This window comes from Camelus bactrianus, chromosome 15, assembly GCF_048773025.1.
Source record: "Camelus bactrianus isolate YW-2024 breed Bactrian camel chromosome 15, ASM4877302v1, whole genome shotgun sequence".
In the NCBI taxonomy this organism is placed as follows: domain Eukaryota; kingdom Metazoa; phylum Chordata; class Mammalia; order Artiodactyla; family Camelidae; genus Camelus; species Camelus bactrianus.
Genome location: NC_133553.1, coordinates 54,249,409 through 54,267,645, shown reverse-complemented (window position 1 = coordinate 54,267,645; position 18,237 = coordinate 54,249,409). Strand labels below are relative to the sequence as shown.

At 35.8% G+C, this 18,237-nt stretch overlaps 1 protein-coding gene across 2 annotated transcripts in view; it reads right to left on the bottom strand.

Moving 5' to 3' along the window:
* Positions 1 to 18,237, bottom strand: part of CCDC85A (coiled-coil domain containing 85A) — a 1,028,435-nt gene that overhangs the window by 143,675 nt on the left and 866,523 nt on the right. For both annotated transcript variants that reach the window (XR_012498971.1, XR_012498972.1), the window contains exon 5: positions 8,640 to 8,717. The gene's annotated coding sequence lies outside the window, so the exon portion shown is untranslated. The remainder of the gene's footprint in view (positions 1 to 8,639; positions 8,718 to 18,237) is intronic.

The following is an 18,237-nucleotide window of genomic DNA, read 5'->3' as shown; positions in this document are numbered from 1 at the left end:
GGAAAATTGCCTGTGTTTTCTTTTTTATCTGGCTTATCCTGGCTAGCAAAGCATGTGAGAAACTTTACCTTCTCTTCCAAAGAGCCCCAGAGGAAAACGGTTAGGCTGAGAACAAGAACCCTCATATTAATAACAAAGGAGCATCTGAGCTCTGAGAGGAGACTACCATTGACGCCTGTGAGTTGCTGCTCTGAATGACTTTATCTTCTAAAGAGTGTTGTGCTGTTTCCGTATTATGCTTTCAGAGACAACATTGTAGACATTTGAACTTTACTGAGAACGAAGTCAATATTTCAACAAATTTAGATGCTTTCCTCTTCCTTCAATAAAAGAGCATGGGGGCTTGACAACATGGTACTGAAAAGTTGTCTGCTAGTTTATAATACTATCCCCAACAATGCCAAAAAGAAAACGTTAACTTTTAAGATGAGCAATGAAATTTAGGAAGAGAAAATACCAGTATATATTTGGAGTATCTCTCTCTTAATGGCCTCAAAATACTTTGCAAAGACAATCTTAAAGGTTCTTACAAGGAAGTAGATACATGGTAACTACTGTCATTCTATTTAGTGGATGTGGGTGATCGGGTGTGAAGAGATGAAAACCAAGATTTGCTTCATAAATTCAACAACAGAGACATTTCAACACTTGGCCAATACACAGTTAAGAACTGAGAGCTGCTACCAAGTTATCAGGAGTAGAGAGAGGAAACGTTTACAGTCATCGACCCATTCCTTGACTGCTCAGTGATGTTTCCTGCTTCCATTTTTTTTTTTTTGAAAAATAGTAAAAATTGGTGGATGGAGAAGTGACTAAGAATTTGACCTTAGAAGTAAGGTTTTAAATAACTTGATCAGCGAATGTATTGGCTCTTCATAATATGCTATACAAAGATAGCTACAGAGCAGTATAAACTTCCTTGGTTTGGAAGCAACAAGATTATTCACTGAATGAGTGCCAGGCATTGAGCTAGACACGTGCAGGGAAATGCAAAAATAAATAATGATCAGTGTTTTAATTAACATGCTACAGCGGGTAGAAGACAAGAGAAAAGTAAGTCCACTGGCCTGAGACAAACAGACTGGCTCCTTAAGGAAGTGCTGATGTGTTAGATGATACAGAGTGGGTGCTGTAGAATTTGGGAGTGGGAGGTAAAACTAGCTATCATTTCATCAAATTGCTTCCTTAATAGTACGTAATCATAAATATATACCTAAGTATTCTGAAAACATACAAAATGTTTTCAAGTACATAGTTTTTGTTTGTTTTTTTATCTAACACTCTAGAGATGTTGGAATTATCACAATCTCCATGTTACAGATGGGAAAACTAAGAATCAAAGAGGCAAAGTCATATCATAATTTATAAAATCAAACTGTCACATAGAAACACTAATTTGCATATAAAACAGAACTCATTCAAAAAAGAACTTGAACATGGATATTTAAAGTATGAATTCTAAAGTAAGTCTTTCACATTAATTCACGTTTCCAATCTATATTCTTTTCTTTATAGTTCAATCTCTAACTAATTTATCTGCATATCCTAGCAAATTTCAACAAAAATGTATGAGATAAATAAAGTACAAGGTGGCATGTGCTAAAAATGCAAAGTGAAAAGACTGTGATTTTTATTTGCATCTAAGTTCTCCTCAGTTTGCCAGAATTGTACTAAATGCTTCTTGAAAGAATCCAGCTACCACTTGGTTTCATTGTTAGCAAACATTATGAAGCAATGTTAATTAAACTGTTTAATTATATAGTCTGATTACAACATGATACCTATGTCAACCATAATTGATTTCAGGCTCTATGTGATTCTGGTATTTGGGAAGGTCCCAGCAGGGGACATCAAGGAGGCTGGAATAAAGCCACTTTATTTCTCAACGGTTAAAATGAGTTTTCCATAGAATGATGCCAGTGAGAAAACCGAATCTCTATCTGGAATTTTTTAAAGAAGTATAAAAAGTAAGGGGCTTTTTAGGTCATGTCTGTATATGAAGAGGAAAATAAAATACCTTGTCTACAAATAATTAAGATGAAAAGACCTAATACTGGTATCTGATGATTCTGTAATTGTATAGCAATTACACTCATTGAGACTCTGCACCAGATCAATGAGTTGACACTGAGCTATCCCTATCTCTTAGACTTGTAATCCTCACGTAATTAGACTTCTAAGGAAATTCTTCTTCTGGGCTAAATACCTATTTTCAAAGAGAGGTGTGCATAAGGCATCATACACTGAAAAAGAAACAGCCTGAGATATGATTATGACTCATTTGTGGTTATGACCAATAACTAGTTATATAACTTTGCACCTTCACCTTCACCGTTTTGAGTCTCACATTCATCATTTGTGATAACAGGAGTTAAAATAAATGATCTCTAGGTTATTCTAGCTCAATATCCTATGGTGTTTAGATATGACTGCTATACTGCAAAGAACTATATTTATTTTCATAAACTCAGCACATATCTAAAAAATATCTCTACTTTTCTACTTTAAGAGTTTCGGGGAATATCGCATTGCTATTAAATCTTCAGAATCTCAGATATTCCCAGGTGAGCATCTGAGCTTCAAAAATATTTTAGCTTTCTTCAAAGCACTGGTCATCTGGAGAAATATACAGCTGAATATCTACTGCACAGAGAGACTGTGGATCTAGCTGTTTCTCAAAGTAAGTTTGCTAAGAAGCTAGAACTACAAACCTCGCAGCCCATGAATGGAGACAAGCCAAAACAATGGAAAGAATTTTCACTTTAAGGAGAAAAATCTGTTTATTCTTCAGTAGTTCCCTGACTTCTGTTCACTTAAAATCCAATGGAAAACTCTACAAAGACATTGCTATATTACATTTTAGAAAAAGTCTTGTAAGTATTCTAAAGAAGACATTTGTAGGTGGGAAGTCTCCCTTCCAGCTGCCTATGTAGGAAGACAATTTTATTTCTAGAATTTTTTTTTCTTTTTCTTTCTAGTTCCCATATACAGTAATCAGGCATGAACAAAAGCGATCATTTTTCTAATAACTTTAGAGACAGACACCATCTTCTTAAAACCTAGAGAACTTGGACAAATCTCACTGCAGTATTATTCAATATATCTGTCCCAAAGATATCCAGGAAAAAGGTAGTATATCTACACAAAACACATTTGATAAGGATGATAAAGGTATATAAAGCTAATGTTATATTTCTTAAGACTCCCTTAAGGTCAGTAAGTAGGCTTCTGTATCAGTAACACATTGGGTCTTCCAAAGAAATATATCAAATTAGGGAATGTGCCCAGGCAGGTCACATGCCCACACTTTGTGTATGTATGGTTAGCTCCACATCTTCCATTAAGTTGGTGTGTTTCTTGACTAATTTGGGCATATTCATGGCCTTGGCCAATACACATACCCACATATTTTTCTTGTTATTTTTTTCTCTGTGTTTGACCTTTGTAAGGCCCTACTACCTTCCCACTGATTTTATTATTTTTCTCTAGTCACCTCCACTCCTTGCCAACTCCCTTTGATACATGGTACAGACATGGGCAATGATACTTATGAATTTGTATAAGATATACAAGATACAACGTAATCTGTGGACCTCATAGTGTTGCTGAAAGAATCAAACACTTTGTCAAGTGCCAAAAAACTGATCTGTGGATGGGGAACAAAAGATACATACATTTTAATTTATCAAATAAGGTAATCTTTATCAAAGTGAGCACTGGGATGCAAAATCTCTAGAGCAGATCAATAACAAGAACTGATAAATCTCAGAATTAAGGTGCTCTTTCCAGTGAGCCTTCAGAACACTAAGCACACATGACAATCCTAACAATGCGGTATAATGAACAGGGCCCCTTGATCTTGTTCAGGAGACCAAGGACCTGGTCCCAAGCAAAGGTTTCAGTTTCCTCATCTGCAAAATAAGGATAATGAGATGAGCACATGTTTTTTGGTCACCTACTGAATGGTTACCATCTTACAAGGAGCATCTTATATCATTTCCTATGACCCTCAAATCAGCACTAAAAGGCATGGTATTAGCCCCATTATACAAATGAGGAAACAGAAGCACAGAGATGTTTCCATCTCTAAGAGGCAGAGCAGGATTTAGAAGCAGCTCCATTTGAAATCAATGTTCATGCTCTTTTACCACACCCTGTAGTTCTCACAGTATCCTAAGGGATCTTAAGAGATATCATATTTGAGAACAGATTATACATTTCAAAGTATTATACAAATATGAAGTTTAATAACATTAGTCCTTTGATATCTAGGCATGGAAATTCAGGATTGGGTACAATTTTTTACGAGTTCTATCTCCCGATTAGATGATTAGTTTGCAAGGAAGCCTGCATCTGAATTTCTATTTCTTTTGTACCATGCATCTCACATAATGAGAGCTCAATTAATGTTAATAACTAATCATGTTATGCTATTTCCACAGTTTTCACATTTAACTTCAGGATCCATTCGATATAATTAAAAGCATCCACTGTAAATTCTATATAGAGTACATTCCTTATAAAATATGAAAATTTAGAAGTTCATGTAACATACCTTTGCTAAAATAGTAAGATTTTATCTATATCTCATTATTATTTTCTATTTCTATTATTTATTATTAGAGCTCAAATTCACATTGCAGGGGTTTAATGGAACATGACACCAAGCAATTATTTAAAAAGAGGAAGATTAAGGTATTGAGCTACTTCTCCAGACTACTATAAATTAAGCAGATATCCTACAGGTAAAGGATTGTTAACTTATTATCATTATCTATATTTGACTTACTATGGAGCCAATATGACCCCTCTGTTCCAAAAAATATCACTTAGATTAAAACAATTTATTAAATTGTTAAATTAAATTAATTGGTTAATTAAATTAAACATTTTAGTTTTTAGTTTTAAAAGTCAACAATTCAAAAAAAAAAAAAAAAACTCAAAGTATAATGCTATTACTAGCATGTCAACTTGAAGGGATTATTTTCAGTACTATCTCCTAAAGTAAAATTACTAAACAGGATGTAAGAGATGAAAATAACAAAATTATTAAATTTTAAATCTGGGGCCAGAGAGCTACATGTTATCTAATTATTGTGAGAAGTAGAAGGGAGAACAGTCAAGATAAAAGAAAAGACGTCAGGTACAGAGGAAGAATAGGGATCTAGGTATACGGAAATGAACAGAGTGAGGAGAAGGAATGAATTCTGGTGTATATATTCAAGCGCCCAGATCTTGTCTTCACATTGCCTCATTTCATAGCACTTATGAATACTGATACAATTTTCCTCTTTAGTTTAAAAAACTTACAAATCCTGTAGATGTCATCTCACAAGCACATTAGAATGAACCAGGTAAATAATAGTTTACCTGGTACTTCAATAGTAAAACTGGAGGGAATATTGATTTAATGTTTCATGAATATTGCAACCCACTGTTTTCAGAACATGCAACCTAGAAGTCATTCTTTTCCTCCAAAATAATGAGAACACAATCTGTAGCCTGGAATGTCTGTCTGAACAGCACAGAGAAATGATTACTTTCTAGGGCAGTCATACATAGCCTTTTGCGAAGAATACACTAAACAAAACAAAACAAAAATTCCTTGTATTCTAACATCTCAAACACCTTAAAAAAAGAAAATTAGGCAAAACAGTAGGTAGGATCATAGGAATACAGCTGAGAACCTTCAAAAAGAGACTGAATACAATCTGCAATGGCTCCCTCAACATAACCTCTATCAGGGTGGAAACTCAGAATAACTTTCTTGAGATAACGTCAACTCAGAACATCAAAACATGACATACTCAGGACCATGACAGAAATATTTTCTGGACCTAATGTATCTAAGGATGTCATCAATCCTTAGTAAGGAGAGATTGAAAATATTATCCAAACAACTATATTCACTATTAAATAAAATTTTAACCTATCTATTCATACACAAACACAGAAGTTGAATACTTAGCAAATAATGTGTTAGTCATATCATAAGTTCAGCCATCAAGTGATTCATTCATAGGTGTGACACTTCTAAATTAAAATAATCCTTCCAAAGCTGCTATCTGTATAAGTCCATAATCTTTGTATACACCATGAGTTACATAAATACAGCCTCAATCAGTTTTCAAAGATTCTAGACAGGATTTGCAATATTATTTTTCAGATCAAATAAAAATAGTTTGGGTCTGTTTTATTTAAACTTGATAAAAAGGGTGAGAGTTGCATGCCTAACTAATGGATCAGTAGATAGCATTTTCAGTTGATAATTAAATATCACAAATCTTTCTTCTAAACAGGTAAACAAAAGGAAATCCTAACTGGTAAATTTTTCTATAACATCTTTACAACTTGATTTTTCTCATGTTACTACCTTAATAAATCAAAGCACAACTAGAAATTTTGAAATTCACCACTACAAGACTCTTTATGAGGACTGAAGGCATTTATCAAAAAAGAAAAGAAATTTCAGGCAAAGGATCTGTGATTGTTCTCACATGATTCTCCTCCTCACTCAATAATATATCTCCTCACAACTCAATTACTCAGCAATCAAATGCAAAAGAAAGATAATATAAAACTTTTTTTTAAATTAAACACCTAATGAGCAGACAGTTATCTTTCCAAGGGACATCTTCGCTTTTTCCTGTTTCATGGACCAAGTTGCATTGATAAAAACATACCCGCGAAAAAACTGGAGATTGCAGGAAAGCATCAAAAGACTTTGAGATGATAAATACTTCACTGGGTCCTGTTGCCTTTACACACTACACTTCTGCTTCTTCTGGATTTGACTCTCCTAATGGCTTGAGATTCTGTTGTGTTTATTTATTTGCTTGTTTGCTTATTTGTTTTGGCTCTGGTTAGCTAGCTTACTTTTTTAACCATACTTGGAAATAATATCTGAGATTGAAGAACAGGAACTAAAATATGCGGAGAGCAATCTCAGCAAAATGGCAGCACAGGAATTCCTAAAGCTTGTCCTATCCCCAGAAACATCAACTTAAACAACTATCGACACGCAAAAATAATTTTATGAGAGCCAAGAATTCCAGGTAAGGAATTACAGCACCTGAGTGTAGCACAGAAATTAGAAAAGATGTATCAAGGAGGTAGGAAAGATAGATTCACATTATTCTCATAACCCCTTCCTAAGCCCTGGCAGCCCAACACACAGAGAGATACTCTCCCCATAGGAGAAGGAGAGAGAAGTAAGTCCAAATTCCAGGCCCACCCCAATGGTCCCTGTGTCTTGACTGGCCCTGTGGACCCACGATCTAAGCCTGCCCGTGAAGACCCAGGTCCCAGACCTATCACCATAGGTTCAAGGGCTAGTCCCATCCACAAGGGTCCAGGCACCATGATGGTCCCTGTGTGCACAAAAAATAGGCCTGCCCACTTGCCGACTCAGGCACCAGACCTGCCCACCCAAGGACACTAGCAGCAAGCCTACCTGTGGACATCACCAGACAGTCCACCCAGAATCTCTTGACAGGCTGCCTGGTGAAGGGCTCTCTGCCTATCAAAGTCAATCTGTAAAGACTGGAAGAGGTGTCTGTTTCCTCAAAAGTGCAGGCACCAATGCAAGGCCACAGGATTATGAATAATCAAAGAAACATGACACCACCAAAGGAAACTAATAAAACCCATGAGTGACTTCAAAGAAATGGAGATCTCTGAACTGTCTGAAAAAAATTCAGAATAATCCTCTTAAGGAAATTCAGTGTACAAGAAAACACAGGTAGACAACTAAATAAAACTAGGAAAACAATGAATGAACAAAATGAGAAGTTGAACAACAAAAAAATAAAAACCATTAAAACTAGAAATCCTAGAATTGAAAAATACATTGATTGAACTGAAGAATGCATTAGTCTTCAACAATAGACTCAACCAAGCAGATGAAAGAATTAGTGAAATAGAAGACAATCATCTTAAGCCATCTAGTCAGAAGAACAACAATAAAAATTAAATGATTAAAAAAAGCCTACTTTAATTATGGAATGCCACTAAAAGAAACAATCTATACATCACTGCAGTCCCAGTATGAGAAGAGAGGAAAAATAAAGCACAAAGCTTATTTAAAGAAATAATGACTGAGAACTTCCTATACCCAGGGAGAAATTTGGATCTTCAAGTTCATAAAGCCAACAGGTCATGCCAAAATTTTGACCCAAAACAATCTTTTCCAAACACTTTATAATAAAACTGTCTAAAATCAAACACGAAGAAAAAAATGTTAGAGGGCGGGGGGTGGGAAGGGACAGACTGGGATTTCAAAATGTAGCATAGATAAACAAGATTATACTGTATAGTACAGGGAAATATATACAAGATCTTGTGGTAGCTCACCAAAAAAAAAGTGACAATGAATATATGTACGTTCATGTATAACTGCAAAATTGTGCTCTACACTGGAATTTGACACAACATTGTAAAATGACTATTACTCAATTAAAAAATGTTAAAAAAAAAAAGAAAGAAAGAAATGTTAACAAGAGAAAAATTAATTCATATATAAGGGAAACCCCATAAATAAATCAATGGATTTCTCAGCAGAAACCCAGCAGGCCAGGAGAGAGTGAGATTAATAGAGTCAAATTGTTGAAAGAAAAAATTACCAAACAAGAATATTTTACCTGGAAAAGTTGTCTTTCAAGAATGGAGTTTATCACCATTAGACCTTTCTTACAAGATGATGAAAGGTGTTCTTCAAGCTGAAATGAAAGGACTCTAATTAGTAACATGAAATGATATGAAAACATAAAACATACTGATAAACGTAAGTATATTATCAAATTCAAATACTCTAATACTGTAAAATGGTGTTGTTAATCATTTAACTAATAAAAAACGTTTAAAGAACAAAATTAAAATAAATACAGCTACAATAATTTTAATGAATAGACAATACAAAAAGAGGTAAAACAGGACACCAAACAAAATGTGAGGAGAGAGTATAAGGGTAGATTTTTTTCATATGTGATTAAAGTTAACTTATCAGCTTAAAACAGACTATTATAACCATAAGATGTTTTATGCAAGTCTCGTGGTTAAGCACAAGGCAAAACCTGCAACTGACAGATAAAAGATAAAGAGAAGGGAATCAAAGCATTTCACTTTGGAAAACCATCAATTCACAAAGAAAGACAGCAAAAGAAGAAGAAAGGAACAAGAAAACTGCAAAACAGCCATAAAATAATAAGATGACATTAGTTAAGTCCCTAACTGTAAGTAATTACTTTAAATGTAAATGTATTAAATCCTCAAGTCAAAAGGCATAGAGTGGCTGAATGGATTAAAAAACAAGAAGACAAGACCCAACTATATGCTGCCTTCTAGACATTCACTTCAGCTTTAAGGATATACATAGGCTCAAAACGAAGGGATAGAAAAAGCAAAAAGTGAGTAGGGGAGTTAAACTTATCACACAGAACAGACTTTAAGTTTAAAACTGTCACAAGAGGCAAATAAGGTCATTATATATGATAAAGGGGTAAATTCATCAAGAGGATTCATCAAATGTAAATAAATACGCACCCAATATCAGAGCACCTGGACAACAACTGATTGTGGGCCATGATACCCTAAGCAAAGGACCCAGTTAAGCTGTACTCTGAGATAATAAATGCGTGTTGGTTTAAGCTGTACACACTAATACAATTCTGCAATCAAAACGTCTGTTTAAAGTATTAATGCCTGTAAGAAAAAAGCATGCTAGTCTAAATTATTTTTACAAGAGACTTTCCTTTAATAGATACTGATAGTGGGATGGGGACTGGAAGTTATTTAGAAAGTATGACACAACTAGGAGAAACCTGCATTAATTTCTTGAAATAAAGAATAATCACTTCAAAAATGAACAAAATAAACAGACGAAACTATTGTATTATTGGACTCAAACATCCAAAGCTTCTATCAATTTCAGATGCCTGTGAAAATCATCATCCTGCTGTACCAGCAACATTACTATTCTCCTAGTTGCTTTTAAAGTTCCAGAGTTCCTTGGGCACTTCCTTTTATCACCAAATTTTGATCACTTTATCTCTATAGGCCCATAATATCTGCCTTCTCCTTTTCATATAAAATTCCACTCTCTCTTAGTTCTCATCACTCCTGATCTATATAACAGCATATCAACTAGTCTTTCAGCTTCATTTACTGACCAAAAACTTAGGGAATACCTGCCATGTGGTAGAATATTCAATAAAACATTGTATAACTGTTGTCAGAGTATCTTTCTAATGACAGACATAATCAGGGAAAAGAATCTATCAAAGGCAGCCACTGTCAAACACAGGTTGACTGACTTTGCATTTCAGCTAACTTTCAATTAATCAATCAAGCAATACATTAGAATTAGTCTAAAAGAGTCAAATACTTCACTTGAGAACTAAGAAAAATAAAAACTATTTTCATAAAAAATTATATTTTATTGTAAAAAGTAAACCTTTAAATATCATATGCTTAACTTTATACTGCAGATACAAATAGTACTCACCTGACATGATTATTGTGAGAATGAATGAAAGAATGTGCATAAAGCCATGGGAACACCACATGAGCCTCATAATCATTTAAGAAATTGGAGTCATTATTATTTATATTCCTATTTAAATTTGCATCATAATCAAGCATTATTTCTCAAGTGAACAATAATAAAAATTTAGTTAAAATGAGGACAAAACATTTTAAGAAAAGATAGTTGATAACTTTATACTTATATACATACATGTACACAGAAATTATTTAGGAGACTATTTTTATAATTCAGGAGCAATAACTATGTCCTTAGACATGAGAATAAAAACAAAGTTTAAGACATATTGAAGAGACAGATTGAAAGAATTTGATGACTGAGTGTGAAGGGTTGATAAAAAGAGGCTTCAAGAATGACTTCTATATTTCAGTCTATATTTCATCACTAATGTGAACCAAGAGGGGAATTAAATTCAGTTTGGGACAGAATAAACTTGAGAAGATACAGAAATTTCAGATAGTGATAATCAATAGGCAATAGAAAGATGCCTCTACCCCTAGACTGAATAACTTAAGAGCAGGGACCTTGTTTTACTCATTTTGTCATGCTTCTTCAAATATAAGCTCTTGAACTAGAAAGTATTCAGTGAAAGATTTAATTCAATCGACAGTTCTATTTTGGAAAGGCCAAAAGACCCAAGGGGGGGGAAAAAACATAGTATCAAAATGTCTATTACTCTTTTTCAATCAAAATTCAGTAGAGATCAGAAATATTCACAAACATTCAATGTCTCACCAATCCAGAACAGAAACAGAATGCTCTGCAAAGAACAGAATTGATTCAAAGCCCTACAGCTTTGCCAAAGTTGCTTGAGAAAGTTTTTAAATAATTTAATATAATTGTTCAATTAAAAAATCCTTGATATCAAATATTTAGCTTTTCCAATTCATCTGTCACTTAAAATAAACTGAAATACCCAATGTTTTCAAACCCTTCCAAATGAAATCTCTAAGTACTGTCAGATTCTTCCCCTGTTGGATAGATTGCTTTGTGCAATTCACGTTATATATATATGAAATCCAATTTCTGCATAAAGCCTGTGATCAGACTCTATAATCTATTTCCCACATTAGCCAGATTTTTTTAATATGGCTTTCAGTCAGAATTACTTGATCTCTTTAACTTTAAGCTTCTGAAGATAGGCACAGGGATCCAACCTGTCTTTCTTAAGCTGTCAATTGTCATTTAAATATAAGAACTTTTTTTAGTAGTCATTTTCAAACGCTGAATACAGAAAATTTCCTGAGCTACTTCCCCACTGAAAAAAGCCTAATTGCATTTCCCAGACCATTTCTAAAAAGAAATTTCCCAAGGATAACCCTCATGTTCCATGCAGAAATTTGGGGGGAATGTGATAGATTAGGTTCCAGGAAAACATCTAAACCCAAAAATTTACTGCGCATAAAATCCCCCTATGTAAAAAAGTCAGACAAATTTAGTCAATCTGACCTATTTTTAAATGTATGTTTCCCTGAGAGAGTAATCTGAAGCATGCTTTACTCTACATTGTAAAAAAATCTTTAGTTTTCCTGGACTAAGCATATTTATGAGATCACAAAAAAAAAAAAAGACAAATTAAGTTAGCCTAGTTACTACTATTCACTGGCATTTTTCATAAGGTGTTCATCTGCAAATATTGAAAAATAAAGGTCTAGATCAATTTTAAGCAAAATTCTGAATCATATCCCTCCTTCTGCCTTAAAGGTCTCTCTCCAAGTTCTTCAGAATGGCAAAAGCGATAAAGATCAGGACAGGACATTCTACACAGCTTTCTAGCTAGTCTAGATTTCCAACTTGGGGTAAGGAATCAAGTTTTTCACAATGGATTACTCAGTGACTTCATCTGTAAAATCTGAGCACTCAATATTTATTAACTATTATGCCAAGCACTAAGAACAAATACAGATGAGGGGAACTATCATCCAAACTAAGGGTGCCAGGAGAGCCTTTTGAGATAGAGGATGTGTTGGAATTTCTCTTACCAACAGAATTCTCATCTGAGATAAGACTGGGTGGCCTCGTCATCTGCTCTTGGTCCTAGTTGTCCAGGCTTTTGTTGAAGAGCTTACAGTTATTTTTTTTGTGAAATATTCTTAAAGAATTGCTTCCACCCAATTTCTTTTGCATTCCCTTTTTACATACCTTCAGTCAGATTTGCCTCTCTTGTCATTTAATATTATAAAATATTCAAAAGTATTGACCAAACTGTTCCTCAAAAGGGCCTAACATTGCTGCATTAAAACCTTTGCATGAGTTACACATTCTGCTTGGGACAATCTCTCACACCATCTGTAATCTGCTGGTAGCTTTCAAAAATTTACACTTCAGACTACTGCTGACTACCCCATCCACAGTAACCACCCAGTTTCCCATTCTACTTCAAGGTTCTGAATAGTCTCTTTAACTGATGTGTTCTTTGTTTATTTGTCTTTTGGGAGGTCCTACTATGAGAACAGAAATTGACATCAGAGAACCTTGTCTGTCTGCCCCATTTGCTTAACCCTCCATCCACAGTACCCAGAACAGTGTCTGACATATACTGGATACTCAGTAAATATCTGTTAGATAAAAAGAAATAAAACATATTATTGCAGAAATCATACACAGTGCAGGTTGCTGAATATATCCTTATAATTCAATGAAGGGACTCTATATTCGACTTCAGTCTGGTCACAATTCAGACTATGGCTTGTGATTGGCAAGGATCTGTAAACAGCAGTGAAACAACAACAAATATGCCACAAGATAACTGGCACTTTGCCATTGTGAGCATCAGCATTTGTTCAGTCTTCAGAAACAGAGCAATTTTCTTCTGGTCGGCATGTAACTTTAAGAAGGACTGTCAACTTGATTATTGGAAAGTGTCCCCTGAACAGAAAATAATATCACAGCATAAAATTCTGCCCCTACAGCTGAAATAGCCTGGACATTTCATCACCAGCAGCCGATGCCAGACAACCTTTCAGTCCCCTGGATAGGCAGCCAGCTGGGGGAAGCTGTGATTTCTGTCAAAAACCATATAAAGTGTAAAAGATAAAAAAAGATTTTGTATTCTTCTTGAAAAGAGGGAGGGGATTCAACCTTACTCCTGGAATATCTGGAAAGGTTTTTCAAACTCTGGGAGGCTGAATGGGGAAGCAATCAGATTGGAGATACACAGATTTCAAAGCAGAAAAATAGGACAGTGGAAAGCAGTTGAGTGCACCTTCATGCAAATCCTTTTATGTAGACCTCTCCTGGCTCCCCAGGCGTCCTGCCAGTTCAGGGTGATCACATCAATATTTACGGCACACGGCTCCAGAGGGCCCCTGTTCCCCAGCAGGGGTGATTAATATGTGATATCACCATCTATGACAAGACACATTTTATTTCCGTCAACAAACAAAGAGGTTTCTACTTTCTCCGTCGGCTGAATACCCAAGCTTTTTATTTTGCACAATAAACCATCTAGAGCTGGAGCTGAAAGATAGGCCTTGAACTGCAATCAATTCTTTAAATAGGTTTCTCCAACTGGCAGGTGGCCTGTCGGCAGAGGAATTCTACTCTTGGTGGGGGATAAGCAAGCATAATGGGGAGCAGTCTGAGGGAAGATCTGCCTGCTCTGGTTTGCATAGCATGTATGTAGCACTGAGTTGTATACAATGGGGAGAACAGTGGAAATATGGGACAATTTATCTTTAAATGGTGCTTTCTTTTTTTAAGACTATGAGGTGCTATACAAGTGTTGATTTCTAGGGTTATGATGAGGTAGTAATATGGACCCCAGTGGATCCCATTTACAATAAAAAGAGCTTTTGAAACTTTTTCCTCAAAAAGAAGAAAACAAGGACTAGTTCTTATGTAAGAGAGGAGCATGGTTTATTTTTTGTTGTGTGAGAATGGGCTTACTAAAGAACAGTAAGTGTGGGACCCAGAGCTGCAGATAATGCCCCTGAGTGGTGCTGAATGTCTTTGTAAAAATGAGTGGCTGAGCAGAAGCAGCGGCTCTGGTTCTCCTGTTCATGCCGACTCAGCCCATCTGACACCCATGCCCACTCCATCCAGAAATGATTATGCCTGAGCTCTCCATGAGCCACTGGACAATCTGTATCATCTCCCAGGTATCTGCTAAGTTTTTACAGCTGATGTTAATGAAGAAATAGATCTACTGGAGCTGTAAACTTCATTAAAATATTCATGAAGTTAATGAAGTTAATGAGACAGCTGGTTGCTAACACATTTACCAGTCTTAAAGCAGATTCTTGTCCCTGATTTTTAGGCAAATTGACTTCTTGGTAAAATGGCAAAATATTACCTGCAAAGTGATTTCTGAAATTTTATTAGAAAATGATGATGAGGATAGGGCTAGCTAGTATATTAAGAGCATATTATGTTTTCTGTGCTTTACCTGTTATACCATTGAATTATCATAATCATTCCACTAGGTAATTTTTTTTTTACCATGCCCATTTTAGAGATGAAGAAATAAAGCCTTAGATTAACCAATGTGTCCAAGATCTCACAAATAGTAAGTAGTGTTGCAGGGACTTGAGTTAGGTTTTCCTCACTGAAGACTTTTTTGTCTTTGATAGAGCAGATTAGTAACACAAAGACCAAGCTTATGCTATCCAGTAATTTATTCTGAGCATCTACTATTTTCTGAGCATTATCCTATGTGCTCTGGGAGATATAATGCCCTGACAATGTTTGACTTTGCCTTCAGATGTTTACAGTCTTAAGAGACAAGGCAAATAAACATGAGTAAAACAATTAGAGAATAATTTAAAAGAAAGTAATTAAGTGTGGATGAAATGAAACCAAGTGCTAGCCTAGTATCACATACAGAGCCCTAGATTTGCAATTAGAAACACAGATTTAAGCATAATTCTGTCACTTACTTCTGTATGTCATTAGGCAAATTACTTAACTTTGATCTCCTCACAGGATAATACTCTCTTGTCATGGGAATATGTCTCCTGTCTTTACTAGACTCATATCTGAGTCCTGTGAAGTCTGTATATAAAACCAGAAAGAGGTATTTCACTCACTGCCTCTTTCAAAATAAGAGCACATGCAGTACAGCCTGGTTCACCTCTGCAAGATAACATTAAAGACAAACTGGGAGCAGAGCGTGCTTCCCAAACAGCCTTTGTAACAGGAGGATTCTTGAACCTTCTAAGAGGAACAGCAGGAAAGGCCCTGGTGCCAGAGAAGCAGCAGCAGAGCAGCCAGGGAGGAGGAGCAGTGCCAGGGGAGCTGGGGAGAGGCAGGGGCGCCCAGAAGAGCGGGGGCAGAGCAGAGGCGGCACGCGGGCAGCAGTTACCAGGCCCATCCTAACCTCGGCTGGGGCCAGACAATGAATGGAGTCAACATAAAATGTATCTAAATATTTAAAAGCTGTCACTAGAGCTACTAGACTGACAAACCTCTTCTGTCCTCCTACCTTCACATGATCCTCTACCTGACAGCACTGGGAGCTGCAGCTCACACCCTCTTACTTCCTGACCAGGCTCTGTCCAGCCCTGCAGGGGGCCTCTCAGTTGCAATGGGGACACCCCAACCTAAGTGCTCAAGCTCACTCTATAACCCCCAAAATAGTTCTGCTTAGGCTCAGGCCTATGGGTGTGCTTTGTGACAATGTGAGCTACCCTCAAAAGGACAGAATTGGGTAGGTAAGAGATGGCGGAAGGACACTGCTTTTATAACAGGCAGAGACCTGCAGGGAGGGTTCAGTTATGACTGAAAAGGTATAGAGCTAGCTCCCTGCAGAAATCTTTCCAAAACTAAAAAGAAGGTAAAAAGTCATCAGAGTAAACATTAATTATGTCATGGGTTGTTGTAGTTTTGGCACTTCACATAGATATTTTTGAAGAAGCAACTCCTACAAAGTCTCTCCCACCTGGTCCACAATTATGATTGTGTCCCCAGCACCTAACTCCAGACATGGTAGTATAACATGATAAATGAGCACTTATTAAATGAAAGCATAGACAGAAAACTATGTGCTAAAGCCAAAAGCCATTTGAATCCAGAAATAATTATTTTAATCAAATCAGAATAAATGAGTGAATAAAAATATTATTCAAAGGAAAATTAGGGTATTGTCACTATCACTACTGTATTATAAGTGACTATAAGCAAGCTCAGGTCAAGAATCAAAATTGAGTTCAAGCCAGAAATTCAAAACTAAATTAGAAAATATAAATTGTCCTAGCTGTCCATGGGATTTGGGATAAGTTCTTCAAGGAATGGCTTTCTCAGGTTATTGTCTTTTGCAAGCACAAGCAAAGTCGAAGGAACTGCATACGTAAGGTCTCTATTAGATTTTTCCAGCACTGAAGCGACTCACAATAAACAGTATGAAATTTTATATAAATTAAGTGAATCTATAAATGTTATGATCGGTCAGTTTATTAGACTTACTATGTTTCCCCATCCAGAGAGGGATGCAAGTTCTATGATATCTGATAAACCTAAACAATCCTTTCTTTTATCACATAAAAAAGATAAAATGGGAACAGGTTTGTCTTTCTTTTATATATTAAAAAAATAACTCCAGTTATCTCTTTCAGGAACTTGTTCCACCCTACAGGGGAAGGAATTCACATAAGAAGGGCTCTGGGAAAATTTGGGACAGGGAACTTAAACACATTTTGAACAAGTTGTTCTCTCAACTGTTTCTCCTTGGCGGCCTCAGAGTCTGGAAGCAGATATTCTTTGTGCTTATATCAGTTTACGACAAAATTTTATTGATATTTCCACTCACTAGGATTTCAAATGAGACACTTAAGGAAACCAGGGAATTTTTTTGTATCCCAAAAATGACTTCTCTCAGTAACATTCTTTGTCACCAAGGAGATCGACTCTGAAGCCATGGAGAAGGATGACCATCAGGTGATGTTCTCAGAAAAAAAGAACAAGTGGGAGTAATTCCCTGACCCGCTTCCTCATGTTCAAAACAAACCACTCATCCTTTTGTCCTATAAGATTTCTTGGCTTGCCCCACCCTGAATAATTTCTGCCCACTCCACTGCTCATGGGTTGTAGAACAGTACGTGGCTTCCCTTTGCCTACTGCATGTCTAGCTTTACTTTGGACTTTCCATTCCATATCAAAATATAACTGAATTGGTAACACACAAAAAATGACCAAGAACTTTTCAATTTATCTTTTCCCCATGCATAAAATATCAATTTAAAAACATGTTATTTCCATCAGTAACCACTAGATGGAGATACAAATTTTGAAGTGCTTAATAAATGTCCCTGTTTGCACTTTCTGAAGGGTAACTGTACAAAATAACATATACTATTGTTGTATTCTTACATGTCTATAAATCCTACTGCTTTGGGTAATGCTGAATCTATATACTGTTTTAACTCATGTTAAGAAAAAAATATGAATAATGACAAGTCTAGAACACGTGCATTTTTATATTCTGTAACATATGCATACCTTGAACAATTAATAATGAAGTAGGTATTTCTCTGGCTCGGCCATAGTCAGAGAAAATTCACTGCATATTATTTTATTTGGAATACCTTCAATACTTGATAAAATGTAACAACACTGTTAGTTGAAATTGAGACTGAAGTTAAGGGACATATGGAAGCAAAAGCAGATGCTGCTTATATTGAGAGTCCAAGTGTCCCCCTTCTGCTCCTCTTTGTGCTTAATATAAGGTCCTCATGTTTTCATGCCCTTTACTCCTTTGGAAA